Source organism: Vipera berus, assembly GCF_964194415.1.
Source record: "Vipera berus genome assembly, chromosome: 1".
NCBI classification, from domain to species: Eukaryota; Metazoa; Chordata; class Lepidosauria; order Squamata; family Viperidae; genus Vipera; species Vipera berus.
The window spans coordinates 149,881,759-149,905,465 of NC_138202.1; the positions used below are offsets into that span (position 1 = coordinate 149,881,759).

Below are 23,707 nucleotides of genomic sequence, written 5' to 3' on the forward strand. Positions count from 1 at the left end.
TTGCTTGGTTGCATTTATTTTAAATTCTTCTTTTGTAAATATGGTTTAATTCCACTGAATAGTTTATTGCTCTGTTACCAAATGTTTGAATGCTGATTATGTGACCATGAGATGCTGCAATGAAAAATGATCGTAAGTCACTTTTTTTTAGTGCCATTGTAACTTTGAACATTAATAACATTAAATAATTCATTAAATGAATTATCATAAGTCAAGGACTACCTTTACTATGTAATTGCTATATAGAAAAGATTGTAAGTCACTTTTTACATATCTTTTTCTTTTTTTAAAAAAACCCTTTTGTAACCTTTTTCTATTCTATGTTTTTGTAATTTTTAAGCCTTTGCAAAATCTCCTTTTTTAAAAGAACTATTTTACTTTATACTTTATTACTTATACTTTATTTATTTGACCAAGCATATTTAGACACACAAAGAATTTGTCTCTGGTACAGAAATACTCAGTGTACTTGCAAAACAACAGAATGTAATAATAGCCTATAACTGGGATATTCGTGCTCATCTATAAAACAGTGAATTGTCGCAGATTTGAAAGTCTTGTGTTGGAATAAAATGAAACATGTAATCTGAGTATTCGTAAACATTTCTAGAATACCACAAATGAGCTCATCATAGTGAGTTAGTGACTGCTGAGTTAAGAGACATTGTTTCCTTCTGATGTCAGCATTAAATCCAGACGCAAAGAGGTCAGTTATGCCCCAGGAGAACATTTTTGAGAAATTTGAATGTTAGGTTTGCAATGTGGTATTCAGGCTTTTTTTTAAAAAAAAAATTCACTGCAATAATACAACACATTTCTAGCCAGACATCTGGAATATGATGATGCAATGAGAGATTTTCCAAACAATGATGAGCATATGGCATTGGGAATATGTGTGTCATTTAGGGAATAACAACATTGGATTAACTGTATGTTGTTTACCAAAGCAGATTGAGAAACTCAGGAATTTTTACATGAATTACGTAAAATCATTTCATCACCTATACTCACCATGAAAGTTTGAAGCCCTCGGAGGTAATTTTTCTATGAAAAGTAAAATAAATGAACATGGAATTAGAAAGTAATTAGAAGATTCACAAGGATATTGGAATTTTTGAAGTGGTTCATTGCCTCAAATGGGCCAATAAATTCCTTTGCTATAAATAAACTAGGGTGAAGCAAACGTGTCTAGGGATGTTGGCATCGCAGAACCAGCACAGAAAAGAACACAAGTATCAATTCAGATAAAACAAGTTGCAGTTAATCATAAAAACTGAGTAACTGCAACCCTAAGGTACAGAAGGAAGAGCCACAGTCAACTTAATGGTCAAATAAAAGAAACTTGAGTCCAAGACAGAAATGTAGTTTGAGCAAACATTTCGGACTTGACCCTGCCTAGTTCTCCCAAACATAAAAAGAAGGAAAGGAAATGTGCATTCAGACTTGCAAAATTTGTTACAATAAATCTGTTATGATAAATAATATAGTATTTGTCTGTATGGTTTTGGTGTCCTAGTTTGGTCTACCTCGAAGGGCTGACAGTAACATAGAATGCAAAGTCACAATAGTCCAGGTCAAAATATGATTAGCATGATCATTAAGCAATTGCAGGTTGTTGTCCAGGCAATAATAGATAAGACAGCAACTTGCACATCAGAGATCTGCAGTGATGCTTTTGTGGCATAAGTTGTATGAAAAATCAAGGGGGTAGGAAAGATGAAGACGTGTCCTGTAGCATCAGCAGACAAGAGATGCTATTCCCAGGTTGCCTGTAGAATTTTTACCAGCCACAAACATCTCTATAAAGTAGGAGGGCGCAACCTGAAGTCCCAGGGCAATAGATGGCCACTGAAAACTTCTGAAATGCCCTCTAACTCCAAGAGCTGCAACCAAACTATAATTTTCAGAAGATAAAAATGATTAAACAAATCAGGAGTCATTGCATTGTAACAATTCTGGAGTGAAGAAATACAGATAACCACTAGAGGGCAGCAAAGCCCTAGAGTTTTGATTTGCTTTGTTTTGCTCTCTTTGCTGCCAGGTAATGGTCATTAAGGTTTTTGCAAGCCAACTAAGGTAGTACTATAAAGTCACCCAGCCGATTTCCATGGCTAAGGGTAGACTTGAACCTGAGTCTTCCCAGTTCACATTTAGTTTTTTTGCCGTTGCGCAATTTTTTGGGAGTGAGGATCTCTGAGAATAATAGTCAAAAGCAATTATAGCCCTTGCCAAAAAAAATGTGTGTGTCCCTGTATTTAACAAGAATGAAATACATTTCACTTCTGTGGGTGACTACCCACCCACCTATCTGCTAATTACAAACAAAATATTGGAATATGCACAAAAGCAGCCTAATTCTGAAAACAAAGAATTTCTATAAACCTAACTTTACAGTGACAATAATAAAATTAATTGCATTATATTTACAGGAATAATTAAATACTATATAGAAATAAGCAGAGTCTGCTTATCTGAATAGATAAAAATATGCATTTGCTTCAAAGCCATGCAAAGCTTACTTACTGGACAAGAATGAATATTTCCTTTAAATAGTTATTCTTCAAATAAATTTTTATTCTTCAAATTAAAGGTTTTAAAACAGAGGTCCTCAACCTTTTGGGCACCAGGGACCAGTTCCATGGAGAGAGGTTTTTCCATGGACCAGAGAGTGCGTGGGTTTGTGTGCTGCCTGCATCCCACGGATGGGGCTTTGCTTGTTTGTGCGGACCGGTTGCTGGCATGCTGCGGCTCAGTACTGGTCCACGGACCGGGGGTTGAGGACCCCTGTTTTAAAAGCATGAAGCCTTAAGGATGAGTGAGAAACCTGAGATGCATTTGGAAGTTTACAACTGGGAACAATACATGAATATATTCTATAATGTTTTGCAAGTGTTTATTACTTTTTTATAGGGGGAGAGATGACCCAGTGGTTAAGACACTGGGCTTGTTGACCAAAAGGTAGGCAGTTTGAGACGTGATGCAGTGAGCTCCTCTACCTGTCTGAGCTCCTGCTAACGTAGCAGTTTGAAAGCATGTAAATTCAGGTAAATAGGTACCACTTCAAACTAACAAGGTTATCTTCAAGGAAGGTAACAGCGCTCAATGCACTTGGCATATAGTCAGTGGTGGGATTCAGATATGGGAACAACCAGCTCTCTGTGTGGATGCCACTTCTGGAAGTCCATTCTGGGTCTGGGCAACAAAGAATTAGCTACTGGTTCTGCTGAAGTGTGAACCAGCTGAAACCCACCACTGCATATAGTCATGCCACCCACATGACCATAGAAGCATCTTGGGACAATGCTGGCTCCCTTGGCTAGGAAATAGAGGTGAGCACTTAGAGTTGGACACATTGGACAGAGGAAACATTTACCTTTTTAAAAATCTTTATTACTCTTTTTACAGTCTTTTTACTTTGATTTCCCACTATATCAAAGTACTGAACTCAAGACTTCAAGTACACTCTTCTTATTTTGATCACTTAAAAAAAACCCTGAAGCTTTCTGTAATGTAGCGTGGACGCACACAGAGACGGACACTCAGCTGGGATAGAAGACTTCTTAATTGAGGTCAGGAACGAAGCTAGAGAAAAGGGGGTTACCTGGCGTACCTTTATACCTGCCCAGGTGAATACCAGCCAATGGATTCAAACCTGGGCTTCCCGCCAGTGCAGGTGGCCAATAGATTTAAACCCTGGCTTCCCGCCAGAGCTGGCTATAGCCCGGGGCTGTCAAACCCGTTTAAACCAGGCTTTCCCGCCAAATGCTGATAGCCTGTGTATGCTTTTAGTCGCATACACTACACCCCTTCCCCCATAGTGAGGCATTATCCTCTTACCATTCCTTTCCTTATTAACTATATACAATATTTACATTTTTTATTTTTGTTGATGCTATTCCCCCTTCCTCCCCCCTTAGGTCCACACATAATCAGAGAGGTAGCTTGGAGCCTTGTGAGACCTGCTAGATCTCCTCAGGGCTGGTTCACCTGGTGGTGAGTTGCTGTTTGAGTCTTTTTTATTATCTCCTGCCCTTTTTGTTGTGGTGAGCTGTGGTGAGCTGTGGTGTGTAGGTGTGGTTGCAGGGGTTCCAGGGGTTTCTGTGAGCCTGGGGGCTGAGGGGCTGTTTTGGCGGTGTTGCAGTGTCCTCCTTCCGTCTGGGTCAGGTGTTGCCCTGTCCCCAATGTCCTGTCCCTGCCTGGAGCAGGGCTGCCCCTGTGACCCTCTTGGTAGCCATCCTGGGTGGTTGTGTTATTGTCCCCTCCACATCAGGCCCCGGATTGTCCCCCCAAGACCCTTTCAGGAGCCCTTTGCCTTAACTGGTCCAGGTGCCTTCGCCATTGTAGTCCACCCTCCACCCTTACATTGTAGGATAGAGGGCCTGTTTGGTCCAGTATCTCCCCTGGCACCCATGGGTGACCTGAGCCATAGTTCCTTGCCCAGATGGCGTCACCTGTGTTGAATACTCTTTTGATGCTTGGGGTCCCGACGTCTGCTGCCACTCTGTCTGGGTGGAGCCTGTCCAGTGTTGTAATCAGGCGTCTACCCCAATGGAGTTCTGCAGGGCTTTTGCCTGTTGCGGTACAGGGCGTGGAATGTTGGTGGAGAAGGAAGGTGGCCAGTCGTTGCTTCCATTCCCCTTGGATGATGCGCTTGAGAGCGTCCTTTGTGGTGCGCACAAATCATTCTGCCAACCCATTACTGGCCGGATGAAAAGGGGCAGAGGTGACGTGTCTAATCCCCAAGGTCCTCAGGAACACCTGAAAGTTCGATGAGGTAAATTGCGTTCCATTATCTGACACAATCACATCAGGAAGTCCATGGGTTGAGAACAGGCCCCTTAGTGCTTGGATGGTTCCTGCTGAGGTCATGTTGCCCACAGGCACCACTTCTAGCCATTTTTACTGGCTGTCTACCACTACTAGGAATGTGTGGCCTTGGAATGGTCCCACATAGTCAATGTGCACTCTGGACCATGGGGTGTGCGTCTCCTCCCATTTGTGCACTGGTGCGTGTGGCTGTTCGGGGCGTGACCTCTGGCATGTGTAGCACCCTGCTACTAAACCCTCTATTTCCTTGTATAACCCCAGCCACCAGAGGTAGCTCCTAGCCAGTGCCTTCATTCTCACCACCCCTGGATGGCCCTCGTGCAGTGACTGAAGGACCCTTTCTCTTAGGCCTTGTGGTATTATGACCCTGCTTCCCCATAACAGGCACCCCATGTCTCCTGGTGAAATAAGCGATGAACTCTTGGCCTGACGATTTGTCCTGCCACCCAGTGCTTACCCATGACTGTACCCGGCTCAGGATTTTGTCTTTGGGGGTTTCTGCGGCCACATCCTTGGCGTTGAGGGGGCATTCTGGCAGATCTTGGATAGCCAGTATTTGGGCAGCATGTGCTGGGTCTGCCTCAGTATCCCTTAGGGGGAGTCTGCTGAGGCCATCTGCATGCCCCATCTCCTTGCCTGGCCTGTGTACTAATTTGCAGGAGTAGGCTGACAGGAAAATGGACCAGCGCAGCATCCTGGGTGACAGAATCTGAGGTGTCTGTTTGTCTGTGGTAAATAAGCCTAATAATGGTTTGTGGTCTGTGTATATTACGAAGTCGCTTCCGTATAGGTAATCGTGGAACTTCTTTACTCCAGCAACCACTGCCAGTGCCTCCTTATCTATCTGGGCATAATTCCTTTCAGCTGCTGACAGGGTCCTGGAGTAGTATGCAATGGGGGCCTGTGTTCCATCTTCTTCTAAATGGCTGAGCACGGCCCCAATCCCATAAGGGGATGCATCACATGCAGTGCAGACTGTTTTGTTTTCTATGAAGTGTGTGACTGTGGCATTTCCTGCCAACAGTCTCTTTAGTGCATTGAATGCGTCAGTGTGTGTGGTGGTCCAGTTCCAGGGTGATTGTTTGTCTAGCAGTCTGTGTAAGGGTTCTGCTACTGTTGCCTTGTGTGGCAGGAAGGTGTGGTAGAAGTTGAGCAGGCCCAGGAATGCCTGTAACTCTGCCTTGTTTTGCGGGATTGGGACCTCTTTGATTGCCCTGAACTTGGATGCAGAGGGGTGGATGCCTTGAGCATCTATCCTGAATCCTATCCTGAATCAGTTTCTGTCACCCCAATCCTGCACTTGTCCCTTTTAAGCTTTAATCCTGCAACTCTAAACCTTCCCAGCACAGCTTGCAGGCAGTCTGCCAAGACGTCCTCAGAATTACCCGCAATGAGGATGTCATCAAAGTATGGGCAGACCCCTGGTATGCCCTTGAAGGTTTTTTCCATGACCTCTTGGAAAATTCCAGGAGCCACACTTACTCCGAACTGCAACCGGTCTACCCGGAACGCCCCCTTGTGGGTGACTATGGTTTGCACTTCAGCAGCCTCCGGGTCGACCGGTAGCTGCTGATAAGCATGAGCGAGGTCCAGCTTCGCAAATAGTGATCTGCCCTGCAGGGATGCAAGGATGCTGCTGATCGCGGGAACCGGGTATGAGTGGGCACTCAGGGCTCGGTTAATGGTCCCCTTATAGTCAGCGCAAATTCTGACCTCGCCATTTGATTTGAGGGGTGTCACGATGGGGGTTTCCCATTTCGCTCCCTCAACCGGAGTTAACACCCCCTGGTCTACCAGCTTGTCGAGCTCCTGTTCTGTTTTATGCTTTAAAGCGAACGGGACTCTCCTAGCCTTTATCCTAATGGGCTGGACCTGCAGGTTTAACTTAAAAGAAATTGGGGAACCTGTGTATTTTCCCAGCTTCTCATCGAACACATCTGCAAACTCTTCGGAGACGGTTTCAAGCGAACGGCAGCTTTGCGTCTGGTGAATCCCGGTGATTCCAATGCCCAGCGCTTTGAACCATCCCAGCCCCACAAGACTGGTTCGCTGCCCTTCTACAACCAACACGTTTAACGTCCCCTTGAACCTCTTGTACTGCACCTCCCCTGAAGCCTCCCCTCGAACATTTATTGGAGTGTTTTGGAAGTCAGTGAGGGTCAGTCTGGATGATCTGAAGGGAACCCGCTGGCCACTCCGCTTGCAAATTGTTTTAAAGGTTCCGGCGGAGATGAATTGAGACGGCTGACCCTGAGTCCAATTCCATAGTGCAGGGGACTCCTTGCAATTTCACCCCCAATTTTATTTTAGGGGTGATCGTCTGCGAACCCCCCGTTGCACAAACAGCCGCCCAGCCCTCTGTGTGGCTGACAGTCAGTCTCCGAAGCCGCTCCCCGGTACCTGTGGCAGACTGGAACTCAGCTTCCACCTCGTGCAGGTTGTCCCGTTGCTTGTTTCGACAGACCGACGTGATGTGTCCTGTCTTTCCACACACCTGACACTTTGCTGATTTAAAATGGCAAGTCGACCGGGGGTGCTGTCCTCCGCAGCTCGCGCATCGGGTAGACCGGGAGCCGTTCGCACCGCAGCCGGAGCACTGGGTTGTCTGCAGCCGCCATGCTGGGTAGACCGGGACCCACAGCCACAGTGTTGGGTAGACCGGGGCCAGTTCGTGCCGCAACCAGGGAACTGGGTAAAACAGGGGTTGTTTGCTCCGCTCCTGTATTCCTGGCACTTTTGCTCCGCCGCTGCTGGTCTTGCATCCCTCGGGTTGTCTCAGTTGGTGGCGGACAGTTGAGGGCCACGGTGTATTGCGTCCACTTTGGTTACTGGCCCTTCATCACCGCTGCAGCCGCTCACCTGGTGGATGGTGCCGCCGGGTCCGCTGGTCCTCGCGTCCGATTCCTCTGCTACATCCCAGGCTAGGAACTCCTCCTGGATGTCTCTCAGGGTCAGCTTTGGATTGGCGAACAGCTTCTGCCGCAGTTTCCGCTCCCTCAGGCCGCAGACTATGCGATCCCGCAGCCTAATCTCAAGGTTTTCAAAATTGCAGATACGGGCTGCCTGTCTTAGGGCGGCCATGTATTGCTTGGCTGACTCACCCGGACGTTGGTCCCGCTTCTCAAATCGGTACCTCCACACAATCTCGGACATGTCCGGTCGGAAATGCTCGGTCAGCTTGGCCAGCAGTTCTTTGTAGCCGACGGTGTTGATGTCGTCAGGTGAGCAGAGACTGACCGCCAGCTGGTAGGTATCCATTCCGCAGCTGCACAGCAACGCCGCCGCTTTCTGACCGTCATCCTTGACCCTGTTCGCCCAGAGGTAGCACTCCAGCTGTCCCACAAAGGATTCCCACTCTTCGGGACGGTTACTGTTAAAGAGAGGATACTGACCCAGCTGTGCCATTTCGCTGCCTCAGGTTGTCCTGCTCCGGCGCTGCCGCCTCTCGGTTGCTGTTGCCAGATGTGGTCGCTTCCGCGGCTAGTGGTATTTGGGGCAGGATCCCATCCTCGTCGCCAGTGTAATGTAGCGTGGACGCACACAGAGACGGACACTCAGCTGGGTGAGAAGACTTCTTTATTAAGGTCAGGAACGAAGCTAGAGAAAAGGGGGTTACCTGGCGTACCTTTATACTTGCCCAGGTGAATACCAGCCAATGGATTCAAACCTGGGCTTCCCGCCAGTGCAGGTGGCCAATAGATTTAAACCCTGGCTTCCCGGCAGAGCTGGCTATAGCCCGGGGCTGTCAAACTCGTTTAAACCATGCTTTCCCGCCAAATGTGGTTATAGCCTGGAGCTGTCCAGCCCCACGCCTCCTGCTCTGCTGACAGCCTTTGTATGCTTTTAGTCGCATACACTACACTTTCTTAAGCTGTGTTTACTTTGCTGCTGCAAATCAATGGTCTGCTTCGGTATTCACCAACATAACATGTAATATTTCAGATCCAATATGACATTATCATCTAGAGAAGGTTCGACTTGTTCTCCATGTTTAGCATTCTTTTAGTCCTTTTTATCTTAGTATTTGTAAGCACATGTGCACAGGTATATTCCTAGTTGAAGTTACAAGCTGCCTTGAATTTTGAGAGGCCAAGTATTTTTTTAAATTATCAGTTGCTTTTATATTGTAGCTAATATTGTGGAAGTTCAGCTGAAATCTCACTATTCAGTTTAGCCATGAATCCACTCCTCGAAAAAGATATGGACTTTGTCTTTAATCTCTGTATAAGAATAATTCTATTTGCTTATCCATCAGGCTTGCTATAAAGATTTCTGAAACAAAATGTAGTATTATTAAAGCTGGAATTACTTTTGTGATCAAGAAGTTTTTTTAAAAAAATGTTCCATCTTCAGTAATACAACTGTCATAAGAAATATTCTTCCTATTACTGTACTTGCCCCTATAATAATTTATTTTAATTGTACTCAGTGCTGAAAAAGAAGCAGGCGTTATGTTAATTGAGAAGAACAATGTAAAATCATCAGCAAAGAAGCAGATATTATTTTGTACTAACAATATACTACACCCCAGCAAGATTTTCCCCTTCTTAAATGTCTATTTGATTGTGCTCTGAAAGATACAAGACTATCTCTAAAACCGAGCCACAGGGCAAAGAGTCATCTAATAAAAATAAATCTTATTGAAGCTGATTTTTGTCATATCTAAATCACATCATGAAGAGACGTCCTCTTGTAAGATAAGGCATTACAACATCAAATCACAGTGCATTATAATGAAGGAACAGGATGCTTTCGCCCATCCCAATTCTTTTTGAAGATGTATTAATTTCCTTTTACAACAAAAGGCTGGAGCTATGTGCCTAAATGAAGTCTAGCCTGGCAGATTTTTAAGTAAGAAGAAAAAACAGAGGTGGCAGGAAAGTGGGGGAAGGACTTCTGGCTGAGAAATAAAGGTGGCCACCTTGGAATAATGCAAGTTGAAGAGGCATCATGGATTAATGTGACAAGCAGGAGACAAAAAAAAGAACAAATAATAAAGAAATAGGAGAGAATTTAGAATTAAAATTAATTAAAATTAAAAATGATTGCTGTAGAGCAATAATAAAAGTAAACCAAGAGGACTTTATAATCCTAGGGTATAAGCCTAGGATTTCCAGATTACGTCAAGAGAAAACCAGTATATTCACAGACTTATTGATATACACACTTCTATCACAAAACTGAATGAAAATCTGATGTTAATCACCAACTGCTAAAACATTTATTAAAGTATTGGGGTGTGTGTGTGGGGGGGGTTACGTTCCTCTCTTGGGACCACTTCATAGTTTGGAGGTCCTTCTGGACTCATAGTTCTGGCTGAAGAACCAGGTGACAGCTGTGGCTAGCAATGCTTTGCCCAATTTCATATGGTCTGCAGTTGTGCCTGTTCTTGGACTGAGAGGCTTTGCTCATATCTTATTTACCTCCTCTTTGGATTATTGCAATGATGTCCACATAGGGCTTTCCTTGAAGTCAATCAAGAAGCTGCAGTGGTTCAGAATCAGCAACATATATACTTATGCATATACCTTGAAATGCGCACATAACTTTGCAAGCTACACAGGCTTCCATGAGAATTCTCGGTGTACTGGGTGCTGGTTGTGACCTAAACAGCAGGGGTCCCCAACCCTCGGTCTGTGGACCAGCACCAGGCCAGCAACCGGTCTGCACAAAGAAGCAAAGCCCCATCCACAGGATGCAGGTAGCACACAAAACCACACCCCCTGCAGTCCACGGAAAAACCTCTCTCCATGGAACCGGTCCATGGTGCCCAAAAGGTTAGGGGCTTCTGCTATACAGCATTATTTGTGCAACTGCTTATCTCTGGTTACATTGTCCCTTCCCACACACTCTTCTAGAATGGGAATCCTCCAGGTCCTTTTGTTTCTTTTCTGTGGCTCCGCCTCCTCCCCAAATTTGTTTTGACTCCAACCCAGTGGTGGGATTCAGCAAGTCTGCACCAGTTCGGCAGAACCCATAGCTAATTTTTTGTTGCCCAGGCCCAGAATGGACTTCCAGAAGCGGCATCCACACAGAGAACCGGTTGTTCACATATTTGAATCCCACCAGTGCTCCAACCCTGGTAACCGTTCTTCCTCTGGGAGTCATTAAAATTCTGATTTTTTCCCCCCTTGGCATTTGGGAGGTTAAATGTACCCATCTTAAGAGAAGAGACAATGTGTCTAGTGGTTGGAGTGTGTGGTTGCTTTTTATTTTTGTTGTAAATAGATATTGTTATGTTAATCATCCAGAGTCATATCAGTAAGTAGGTGCCATGTATATTGGTATGTATGTAGATATCTAGATATGATATTTTTTTTCTTTATAGTTGTCTTGACAAAGATAAGCCTGATTCATAAATTCCAATAGAAATACAGTATGGTCCTTGTTTAATATAAGTAGAAACAAATCCCGCTATTTCCAATAGACCTAAAATATGCCTGCTGGAAACCACCATGGGTTGCACTGCGCTAATTAGATAAGTGATCTGTCACGGTATGTAACAATTCAATAGTGAGATGGACACTATATACTGTAAGCTTAGTAAATAAATAATAAATTTCCCCTGCTTCTAATTAGCTGTACTTTAAGCATACGTATATAGGCCATTGAATTTATTTCCATGAACCATCCCAAGCTTGGCTGCACGTACGCCTATTTCCTTAAATAAAAATATGTAGTTCCAAATTGGCAACCAATTAGAAAGGACTTAAATTCCGTATGTTGTGTACCTAGAAAGGAATGGCAAAGCCCAACTGCAGATCTGCAAAACAGATCCAAACTTAATATCAAAACTGACATTGGCTCATACTCAAAAAACTTGGGGTTCAGGGCTAAGGAATATATATACATGTATATATGTATGTGTATATGTATATACATATGTGTATATATATGTGTGTGTATGTGTATGTGTATGTATATGTGTGTGTATATGTATGTTTGTATGTGTGTGTGTTTATATATATATATATATATATATATATATATATATATATATATATATATATATATATATGTGTGTGTGTGTGTGTGTGTGTGTGTGTGTGTGTGTTTATGTGTGTGTGTGTGTGTGTGTGTGTATTAGAAGACAAGAACAACATTCACAGGTGTGGGCACACATGGCTACACACAGCCATGTCTTTAACAGGGACCGAGGCAATTGCCAGTGACAACACTAAAGGCAGCTGCTTGTTTAAGGAAGCTTGGTTTTCAAACCACTCCTCTATCAACTGGCACATAGACCTCCCCACTGCATACCAGGCACTAAGGAATTGGGAAGAGGAACTACGTGCACGATATGGAGGCAAACAGTGCAAGCACTTACAGAACACCTCATTGTATCAAAATCAAGATTGCACAAACACACAACCACCCTGCATTGTAGAACACAGGGAAGAAGAGAAACAACTATTTAGAACCTCTGGTATAGGAACACGGGCAATGACTAGAGCTATGGCTATATAACACATGGAACTCACCATCACCCTTACCCACAGCCCAGTCGATGCTCTGGTGGATGCCTGGGAAACGGCGGCCGCCAGGGCACCTGACTGCGTTGTACCCTTGCGACCTCTGACCCGGCGCAGATCTCGTTGGGCCCCATGGTTCTCTGTGGAGCTCCAGGAGATGAAGCGTCGGAGACGAGGTCTAGAGAGCGGTTGGAGGTCCAGCCGATCCGAATCTGACCGATTGCAGTTAAGAACCTTTATAAGGTCTTATCTTGCGGCGATAAGGACGGCGAAGTCTAACTACTTTGCTGCCCTTATCGCGTCCGCAGATAATCGCCCGGCCGCCCTGTTTAGGGTAACTCGCTCCCTCCTTAACCAGGAGGTGAGAGAGGATCCCTTGCGGGGATGAGCCGAGGAGTTTAGTCATCATCTGGCGGACAAAATCGCTCAGATCCGGACCGGTCTGGACTCTGACTGGGCAGAGTCTGATGTGGAGGAATCGGGCGGTCTTGAGCATGTTATCTGGACTGAGTTCGACCCTGTTTCCCCTGATGATGTGGACAGGATCATGGGGAGACTGAGCACCACCACCTGTTTGTTGGATCCGTGCCCCTCCTGGCTAGCTTATGCGGCCCGGGAGGGGACACGAGGCTGGTTCCATGCAGTAATAACTGCTTCTTTGAAGGAGGGTGTCTTCCCTGCCGCCTTGAAGGAGGCGGTGGTGAGACCCCTCCTCAAGAAGCCTGCTTTGGACCCGGCTGTTTTAAATAACTATCGTCCAGTCTCCAACCTTCGCTTTTTGGCGAAGGTTGTTGAGAGTGTGGTGGCGCATCAGCTTCCTCTGTTCCTGGAGGAAACTGATTATCTGGACCCGTACCAATCGGGTTTCAGACCCGGACACAGCACGGAGACGGCATTGGTCGCGCTGGTGAATGATCTCTGGAGGGCTAGGGACAGGGGTTGCTCCTCTGTCCTGGTCCTATTAGATCTCTCAGCGGCTTTCGATACCATTGACCATGGTATCCTGCTGCGGTGTCTCAGGGGGTTGGGAGTGGGAGGCACCATTTTACGGTGGTTCTCCTCCTATCTCCTGGGCCGCTCGCAGTCGGTGTTGATGGGAGGGCAGAGATCCGCCCCGAGGCCTCTCATTTGTGGAGTTCCTCAGGGGTCGGTTCTCTCGCCCCTCCTGTTCAACATCTATATGAAGCCGCTGGGCGAGATCATTCGTGGTTTCGGGGTGGGGTATCATCAGTATGCTGATGATACCCAACTTTTTCTTTCCACCCCGAACCAACCCAGTGATGCCCTCGCCGTGATGTCCCGGTGCCTGGAGGCGGTCCCGGTCTGGATGGGGAGAAACAGGCTTCGTCTCAATCCCACCAAGACTGAGTGGCTGTGCATATCGGCATCTCGGGTCAACCAGACTATTCCATCTCTAACGATGGGGGGTGAGGTATTACCCCCCATTGATAGGGCTCGCAACTTGGGCGTCCTCCTGGATTCACGACTCAATTTTGAAGACCACATAGGAGCCGTGACCAGGGGGGCTTTTGCCCAGGTTCGACTGGTGCGCCAGTTGCGTCCCTATCTGGACCGAGATGCCCTACGCACAGTTACTCATGCGCTCGTGACCTCCCGTTTGGACTACTGCAACGCTCTCTACATGGGGCTGCCCTTGAGGACCACTCGGAGGCTTCAACTGGTGCAGAATGCGGCCGCGCGAGTTGTAATGGGGGTCTCCCGATACTCCCATGTAACACCTCTACTCCGCGAGCTGCATTGGCTTCCGGTTGCCCTCCGGGTGAAATTCAAGGTGCTGGTCATTACCTATAAAGCCCTACATGGCTTGGGTCCGGGGTATTTGAGGGAACACCTGCTGCCAGCATCAAATGCCCTTCGTCCAGTGCGCTCCCACAGGGAGGGTCTGCTCAGGGTCCCACCGGTAAGAGATTGCCGGCGGGTAACACCCAGGGATAGGGCCTTCTCAGTGGGGGCGCCTGCCCTCTGGAACCAGCTGCCAGTGGAGCTGAGGACTGCCCCCGACCTCCGTTCATTCCGCCGGGGCCTGAAGACCTGGCTCTTCGAGCTCTCTGGCCCAGGCTGAGGAGTAATTTATTTTAATTGGGGTTTTAATTGCACAGGGTTAAGTTTAATCTTTTTTAAATTGGTTTTAGCTTTTGTATTGTTGGTTTTTAATTCCCTGTAAACCGCCCTGAGTCCTCAGGGAAAGGGCGGTATATAAATGTAATAAAATAAATAAATAAATAAAATAAACTGTCAGCAATCCACTTTTGACAACAGACACCCAGAGACAACTACATCTCCCAAAAACAGATGTGTGACAACTCAAAGGAATACGGCCGGCCTCAACAAACAGACCCGTGACGCGCTCCATGAGCGGAGTGCAGACACCAACAGTATAAACGCGATCTCCCCACCCCAGCGTTTCCATCCTGACGACGACGCTGGCAGTTAGCCAACGAAAGCTTGATTTTTTAGCAATAAAAACTGTTTTAGTTTTTCTTATTCCATCCCAGTGTTTGCTTAGTTTGTTAATTTTAATATGCCTGGGATTTGCATTTTTAATCTTATCACTCTTATCATATATATTTATGAGATTCTGTTCATTTTGAAATCATTTCCTTTCCATTAGGCTACATCTTCATGGACTGTCAGGCACCACAAAAATGAGAGGTTGCAGAGATGAAGAGGGGACTTGTGTCATGTGAGAAGGTTGCATAAAATGGAAGTTAAGGATTGGTAGGCAGAGAAGCCTTTAAAGAAAGAGGAGGTAAGTAGCCCAGGTAGCATAGATCAGAACAACATTGTGAATGATGCAAGTATCAGAGAGATCCAAATGGAGAGGGAGGCTAACAAAATGATTATTAAGTAGAGATCAAGAGACCAGAAAGGAAGATTAGACCTCCTTAAAAGGAACAGAATTCTGTTTCCAGTTATTATAATGTATCCCAGGGGTCTTCAAACTCGGCCCTTTTATGACTCATGGACTTCAACTCCCAGAACTCCTCAACCAGCATGCTGGCTGAGGAATTCTGGGAGTTGAGGTTCATGAGTCATAAAAGAGCCAAGTTTGAAGACCCCTGGTGTATCCTTTGCCCATCACAATACCACTTGTTGCGGGTTATTCTGTTAATTTCAAGCATGTTTTGATAATTCTGGAAGCACTATCGGAATTATGTTTGCAAGTCTAGCTTAATGTTTTGTTGTTTTAGTTTAATGACTTCTTTGGTCCTGATGCTTTAGTCTGAGAGAACACCCCAGTACTTGGAACAAAACGGCATAAATGCTTTGTGGGAATTAAATGCATTTAATACTTCTGATAGAAGGTTGCATTGACATTATTTTCCTGGACATCAATTACCGTATATACAGTAAATATCACTTATCTACTGTAATAACCTGTTTCCCCCACAAGTATATTCATGTACTTGTAGCAGTTCAGAGAAAGAAAGAATCTTAAGCTTTTAAAAGAATTGTCTGTGTACATGAACAGAACAGGCAAAACAGAGAAAGGTTTATATACAACAATACAAAACAGTAGCTGCAGTATTAAGATAAAATTTATTATGTACAAGAAATTGCTAGCATGGTTTAAATGCTGCAGGGTACCTCTATTCTGACACTGTCCCTTTCAGCACATTAAGAGCACAAAAGCTTATGAAAATGTAAAAGGTCACATATACCCCAATCCTACATTTAGAAACAACCCTTGCCAACCCTTTCACTGTAACCTAGCTCTTACTAAGAATGCACAAGACTAATGGTTTGGTCTTCCGATCTTAATTATTTAAAAGCAAATCCGTAAAAAAAAAGTACACATAGCTCTCAACATACAACCATTTAATGAGCTTTCGAAGTTACGACACTGAAAAAAGTGACACATGATCATTTTTCACACTTAGGACTGTTGCAGTGTCTGCATGGTCATGTGATCAAAATTCCAATGATTGCAGTGTCCTGGGGTCATGTGATCACCATTTATAACCCGACAAGCAATGGGGAAGCCAGATTCACTTAATAACTGTATTACTAACTTAACAACTCTAGTGATTCACTTAGCAACTATGGCAAGAAAAGTCGTAAAATGAGGCAAAACTCAACTGTCCTGCTTAACGAAAATTGTGGGCTCAGTTGCAGTCATAAGTCGACTACCTCTTGATCCTCCAACATAATTCTGGCATTCTTTTTTGAAAACTTGCTGATCAAATCAGAGGTTGGGACTTCTCCAGCTATCATTGGCCACTTCAGACTGCTGTGGGCCCATGCCCTGGGTTACTAAGATCTTCCATGAACAAATTAGCTGGAGGTACAAGAAAGGCAGGAACTTCACTTCCCCAAAAACATCTGCCTATGTAAATGCCTGATGTTTTTCAAAATACTTGCCAGGCCTTATCAGGGCTGCAGCTGCTTTTAACCCTGGGATTTGTGGTTTTTTTGGTTCTGAGCTGCAAAGGTAGATTAAACTAGAAAAGAAGGCTGGATTCTGCCAACTGTTTGTTGCTACCTCTGTCAACAGTGGGTTTTTGCTGCTTCTGCTGATAGTTTCCCGTTGCCATAACTTTGCAGTGATTATTAAATCAGGGGCAATGCCACTGTGTCCATTGTATGCCATTCTGGGTCTGATGGCCTCAGCTGCCCTAGTCATGACTGGTTATTAGAGTTAAACACAATTGTATCTTCTCCATTACCACCAAGTGTATTCTTTTGGTTACTGTTGTCCATGGGGTCAGAAATGGATTCCTTGGCTATTTGCTGCTGGCACTACAACTCCCTTGCAGCACTAGACGAGAATAAAGCTTGCTCTTATCATTAGTTCTCATTCACATGCCTCCAGATGTCCTGTCAATCAGAAACAGGCATCCGACAGGCACAAAGGAGGCTTGTGTTACACTGTACCTCTTCTTCACACCTGTGCCCTGTCAACACATTTTCAAATAGAGCAGACATGTCAAACACAAGGCCCGGGGGCCAGATCCGGCCCACGAAGTGGTTTCATGTGGCCCGCGAAGCCATCCTGGAAACAGTGAGGGAACGGCCCCCACTGCCTTGGCCCTGGCCCAGAGACCCTCCTCCTGCCAGAGACCCTCAGATCTGTCCCACTCCTGCCCAGGCCCCCATAGGCACCCTTGATGCGAACAATGTGGAGCTGGCCACGCCCACCCAGTAGGCCATACGCACTCTAGCCACGCCTACCCAGTAGGCCACGCCCACCCTGGCCATACCCACCCGGCCCCTTGAGGGCAACCACAATGCTGATGTGGCCCTCAATGATATTGAGTTTGACACCCCTGAAATAGAGGTTTAATATCCGTTCAGAAGACCAACAGCCCCATGTTTAGAAAGAGCAGATAGGATTGTGCTATGCAGAAGCATTGAGGTGCTCCTTCATGATTTGGCCCATATACCTTTGAGACCTTATGACCTGTCAGTCAGATCAGATCAGGTTAGTCAGGAAAAAAAACCATGTGCCAGATTAAAATCTACTTCAAGAGCAAGTCAGTTTAATTGCCCAAAGTTTGGTGAAGAAATAAGTATTTTTTCAATACCAACGGTTTTCAAGTTGACATCATTATTATAATTCATCATACAGTCAACCAGACATTTAGGTTAGATTTGTCATTTTTATCCACCTACTGAGTCGTTCTCAAGGATCTGCGATAAGCAGATGTTGTTTTTTGATGGTGTTAAAGATATTGTTATAGGATGTAAGCTATTCCACGTAAAGCTGACTTTTGCAATTGATAGATGGTGTACAAGTGGTGTACAGGTGGTACTCCAAACATTCTGTGATTGTGTTATTGTCACTACTATTGGTACTATCTTGGCTTTCTTTTGCCACAGTCTTCTTTTTGGATATCTTTGTATTTTGTGGTTTTCTCCAGTTTTTTCTCTTCTATTTGGCTGTCTCCAGGCACTGCAACATTCATTATCCAGATTTGCCTTTCTTATGGATAATTATGAAGTCTGGAGTGTTATGTGGCAGATGCCTGTCTGTTTGAATTTAGAGTCCCAAAGCACTTTAACTTTTTTATTTTTTATTACTGTCTATTTTGTATGGTCCTACCAATTTTTGCTTGCAGGAAAATGGCATTTCTTGTAGATCTTCCAATGCAGTATTGTTGCTACTTTGTCATGCCATTCTTTGTAGTCAGTGTGTGCAATCCTCCTGCAGCAGCTAACTAGGTGACCCACTGTTTCTTCATCTTCTGTGCAGGGGTGGCATTTTCTGTCTGTTGCTGTCTTCTCAATTCTGGCTTTGTATGCATTTGTTCTTAGGGCTTGGCCTTATGCAACTAGAATTAGTCCCTCTGCCTCTTTCTTCCATTTTTTTTGCTCTTCACCAGTGCTTTTTTTGTAAAAGAAAAAGGTGCCGGAACTCACACGTCATACAACCTGCCTTGCCTACCCTACAAGGTTCCATCCAAAAAAGGTGCCGGAACTCCGTTCTGAGCGTTCTATGAGAAAAAAAGCCCTGCTCTTCACCATTGCCAGGCCTTCTTGTTATCTGCTTTGTCTGCCAGTTTCTTTTAATGTACTGGCCATGTAGTACACTGCTTTGCAATCTCTCTTTTCTGTTCTTCATTTGGTCTTTCTTGTAAACCAGTTTAGTCTCATAGTATTCACTAGGCCTTCATGATATACTACTTCAGTGCATCTTCTTCACTGCCCTTCAGATATCTTTCCAATGCCTTTTTTTCCCTTCAACTGTTTGGTGTATTTGCAACATTGCTCACCCACTTATTTCCCTTGGTAAGTAGAGTCTGTCAACGTTATTGCAAGGATGAAGGGCATGATTCATTGTCGTTATTTTTCTGAACTTCCCAGTCAGGGCTTTTAGTTCTGCTTGAGTCCAGTCCATTATTCCAGCTATGCATCTAATGACTGAAATTGCCCAGGTGTTAACTGCTTTGATGATGTTTCCTCCACTGGTGGACTTTCAAATTATCTTCACTTTCCCCCCCAATCAGAATAGACCTGGAAGGGACCTTGGAGATCTTCTAATCCAGCTTCCTGCTCAAGCAGGAGACCCTATATCATTTCAGACAAGTGGCTGTCCAGTTTCTTCTTAAAAACATCCAGTGATGAAGCATCTACAACAGACATGTCAAACACAAGGCCCGGGGGCCGGATCCGGCCCACGAAGTGGTTTCATGTGGCCTGCGAAGCCATCCTGGAAACAGTGAGGGAACAGCCCCCACTGCCTTGGCCCTGGCCCAGAGACCCTCCTTCTGCCAGAGACCCTCAGATCAGTCCCACTCCTGCCCAGGCCTCCATTGGCACCCTTGATGCGAACGATGTAGAGCTGGCCATGCTCACCCAGTAGGCCATACGCACTCTAGCCACACCCACCCAGTAGGCCACGCCCACTCTGGCCATACCCACCCGGCCCCTTGAGGGCAACCGCAATGCTGATGCGACCCTCAATGAAATTGAGTTTGACACCCCTGATCTACAACTTCTGGAGGCAAGCTATTCTACTGGTTAATTGTCCTCACTGTTAGGAAGTTTCTCCTTAATTCCAGGTTGCTTCTCTCCTTGATTAGTTTCCATCCGTTGTTTCTGGTCTTGCCTTCTGGTGCTTTGGAAAATAAATTGACACTCTCCTCCTTGTGGCAGCCTCTCAAATACTGAAATACTGCTATCATGTTCCCACTACTCCTTCTTTTCTCTAGGCTGGCCATTCCCAAATCATCAACCGTTCTTCATATGTTTTAGCCTCCAGGCCTTTAATCATCTTGGTTGCTCTTCTTCGCACTTTTTCCAAAGTCTCAACATCTTTTTTGCAATATGGTGACCAAAACTGGATGCAGTATTCCAGATGTGGCCTTACAAAGGCTTTATAAAGCGGTAGTAAAGCGGTACTAATACTTCACGTGATTTTGATTCTATGCCTGTTTATACAAAAATTAGCTTTTTTGGCTACTGCCGAACGCTGCTGATTCATATTTAAGTGAATGTCCACTAAGACTCCAAGGTCCCTCTCACAGTTACTGTTTTTCAGCCAGGTTTCACCTAAACTGTACTTGTACTGTACTGGTTTTCCCTGCCCAGGTGTAAAACCTTTTATTTTTATTTATTTTTATTTATTTATTTTATTTCAGTGCACTTGATGTTGTCCCCTTGGAGGATGCCAAGATATTTGTAGTGATTGTCTCCATCCAGACTCTTGATGCTATTTCCATAGGCAACTTGATTCCTTCAGTTTTCACTATTTCACCAAGGCACATTTGTCCATCCCAAACTCCATTGCAATAGCTTGGCTGTATATACAGTGTTGAACAATTATTATATTTCAGATGGTGTTTTTCCCATATAGCTTCAGACCATCAATGTAAACAAGGTGAAATAGTTTCACAGAAGTTCTTGATGTTTGAAAGCCATGGCTGACTTGTTCAGTTTGTTGATAGAAGAACCAGTACATCAGGGGTGTCAAACTCAATTTCATTGAGGGCCGCATCAGCATTGTGGTTGCCCTCGGGGGGCCAGGTGGGTATGGCCAGGGTGGGCGCAGCCTACTGGGTGGGCACAGCTGGAGTGCGTATGGCCTACTGGGTGGGCATGGCCAGCTCTACATCATTCGCATCAAGGGTGCCTATGGGGGCCTGGGCAGGAGTGGGACAGATCTGGGGGTCTCTGGCAGAAGGAGGGTCTCTGGGTCAGGGCCAAGGCAGCGGGGACTGTTCCCTCACTGTTTCCAGTATGGCTTCGGGGGCCACATAAAACCACTTTGTGGGCCGGATCTGGCCCCCGGGCCTTGTGTTTGACATGTCTGCAGTACATGATAAAGAATAGTGATGATAGTGAATCTCCTTAAAAGAAACAATTAGGGATTATGCACTTTTATGCACTGCTTATCCAGTTACCAATATATACGATCCAAAAAGTTTCTGTCTAGCTCAACTAGGCATGATACAAAACTGAAGAGAAATTATTTATTTGAGTTATATATCACCTTTCACATCCAAGGCATTGTATATACCACTTCCATATCCAACTTCACTCCAAAATAAATGGAACTGAGGCACCATCAAAATGTAAGCACCTTGCCCAAAAAAGTACTTCTGGAGAAAGTTCGTATCACCTCTTCTTTTATACATCAGAATTATTTCTGTAAATAGAGGTTCACCGTTACATTTTTCTATCTTTTCTCATTCAGTTTTATAAACAAGCAAAGGTAGGACTCAAGCAACTAAAGATTTTGTGCAAATTTTCAGAAGATATGGTTTGGAAAGTATCAATTCTTATTGGTAAAGAAGAGGCTAAAATAACATTTATTTTCTCTGTTGAGGATAAAGAGAGGTATGCTTGACAAAACACCGTGCACACAATAAAATTATTTAAAAGGTATTTATAGATAATGTGCAGTAACATCTATTGTATCTTTTCAGGTACAACATCTATTAAAAGAGCATTCAATTTCTTTAGTCTGATTTTTTTTAACCTGCACTGTGCTGTAAAACTAAAGATCATAAAAAGAAAATTGTCAAAAGAAGTAAAATATTTATTTTAAGGTACTTTAGGCAGGGTGTAAAGCAAAAAAATATAATTAAAATCTCATGCTGATAAAATTACCTCGCAGTCTAAGAGTGATCAGAACAAAACAGGAAGGGGCACATGAATTCAATATTGACCATATTGGTAATGGTATATATTACAATAATATAAATTGCATGTCAAGCCCCGCCGGCTTGCCAAGCATCCGGGCCTCGACATCGTCTCCGCCGCTCTCTCCGCCGGCGTGGGGAAGCGGCCACTCCCTCCTTCGGCTTCTGCTCTCACCTGCCGTCTCCTGCGCTCGCCTGCACCCCTCGACCCCAGCACCTCGCTACCGGCCAGCAGACGTCCGTGCTGGCCGCGTTGGGACCCGGTGGCCACGCCGCGCCGGGCAGCCATGGACGGGGGGGTGGCCATGCCCACGCTGCCTCTCCTTCCGGCTGGGCGTCCGTGTGGGCGTGCAGGGTGGGAGAGCACAGTAGCAACATTGGGAGGGGCAGGGAAGCGCATGGAGGCGGAAGGACAGGCCTTACCTGGGAGAGGGCCCGGTGGGCCGCAGCAACGCACGCGGTGGGTGGTGGCTGTGCAGGGTGATGGGTGGGGCTTTTATGGGGAGGCAGGCGGATGCCGGTTTGCTTTGAAGGGGTGGGGTTAGGGTGTAGCTGCACGTTAAAAGAGCGTTGAGGCTGGATGCCTCAACGCTGACTTTACCGCGGTTTGATCTGTGTGAGCAATAAACCTGGTCACCCGTACCTTTGGAGTGCTTGTGATTCTTCGCAGAGGACGTCGTGACATTGCATTTAAATTTATCTTGTCGCTGGAAATATATTTATTTAAACAATTAATGTGTGTTCTTTGTGCATTAACTCTTCTCACTGCTAAAAGAAAAAGTGCAGTGTGTTAGAGTCTCATAGTAAACATGCCTTTTTAGAAAAAAAACTTTTTTTAGAAAAAAACTTTTCAATAAAAAAAAAGAAAAAAGAAAAAAGTTCCATTGAGGGTCAGAGTCAAGTGAGTATGATAGTCATATAGGTGCCTCTTTAGAGTTTGAATTGGTTTATCTCACTTTGGGGTACATATATTCCTCAACTTACAACAATTTGGTTAGTGACTGTTCTGTTCCAGCCTACGACCGGCCCTGTTTGAATGTCAGGGACAACCCCTTTTTATAATCAACAGGCTGGAACTAACCCAACCAAATTTATTTACAAAAGTTAAACGAAAAGTTCAAACAAGACTTAAACCAAAAAGGTTAAACAAGAGTTAAACAATAACAGACCAGGACTCTCGCAGAAGCTCTTCAAACGGTTGCCTTCAGCAACCAGCACCTCCTACACATTCCCCTTTTAACAGCAGTCCCAAGGCGTGGTTTCTCATTGCCTTCTCCCGAGTTGCCTTATTGCTTTCCTCTGCTCAGTTCTGCTAGATTGCCTCCTGCTCCTAGCGTCCCTGAACAGAGCCAGCTGTGGATTGTCTTCTTCCAATCCTTCATGCTCACACAGCTGGGTCTGAGGAGGAACAAGACAGGAGGGGCCAGGCTGAGAGTTCTGCGGTGCATCAGAACCTTCCTCTGACACCAGAGGCTCTCCAAACCCCTCCTCCTCCTCCTCTTCAGAATCGTCTGACTCAGCTGTCGAAACCACAGGCTGACGCTGAATCACAACAGTGACCTTCAAAGTCACAGTGGCAGTGAAAAAAGTAAGTTATGACCGTTTTTCACACTTCATGGTCACACGGTCAAAATTTGCATGCTTGACAACTGGCATGTATCTATGACGGTTGTAGTGTCCCAGGATCATGTGATCACTTTTTGTAACCTTTGCTGACAAGCGAAGTCAATGGGCAAGTCAGATTCATTTAACAACCGTGTTGCCAACTTAACAACTGCAGTGATTCACTTAGCAACTGTGGCA

The 23,707-nt window shown here is 45.1% G+C and overlaps 1 long non-coding RNA gene across 1 annotated transcript; it reads right to left on the reverse strand.

The window, feature by feature from the left end:
* Positions 1 to 4: 4 nt before the first annotated feature.
* On the reverse strand, positions 5 to 23,384 carry LOC308675264. The gene is made up of 3 exons (XR_014028093.1): positions 22,548 to 23,384; positions 1,012 to 1,044; positions 5 to 114 (listed from the first exon to the last, which is right to left on the reverse strand). It is a non-coding gene; the product is annotated as an uncharacterized lncRNA (long non-coding RNA).
* Between the last annotated feature and the right edge of the window lie 323 nt (positions 23,385 to 23,707).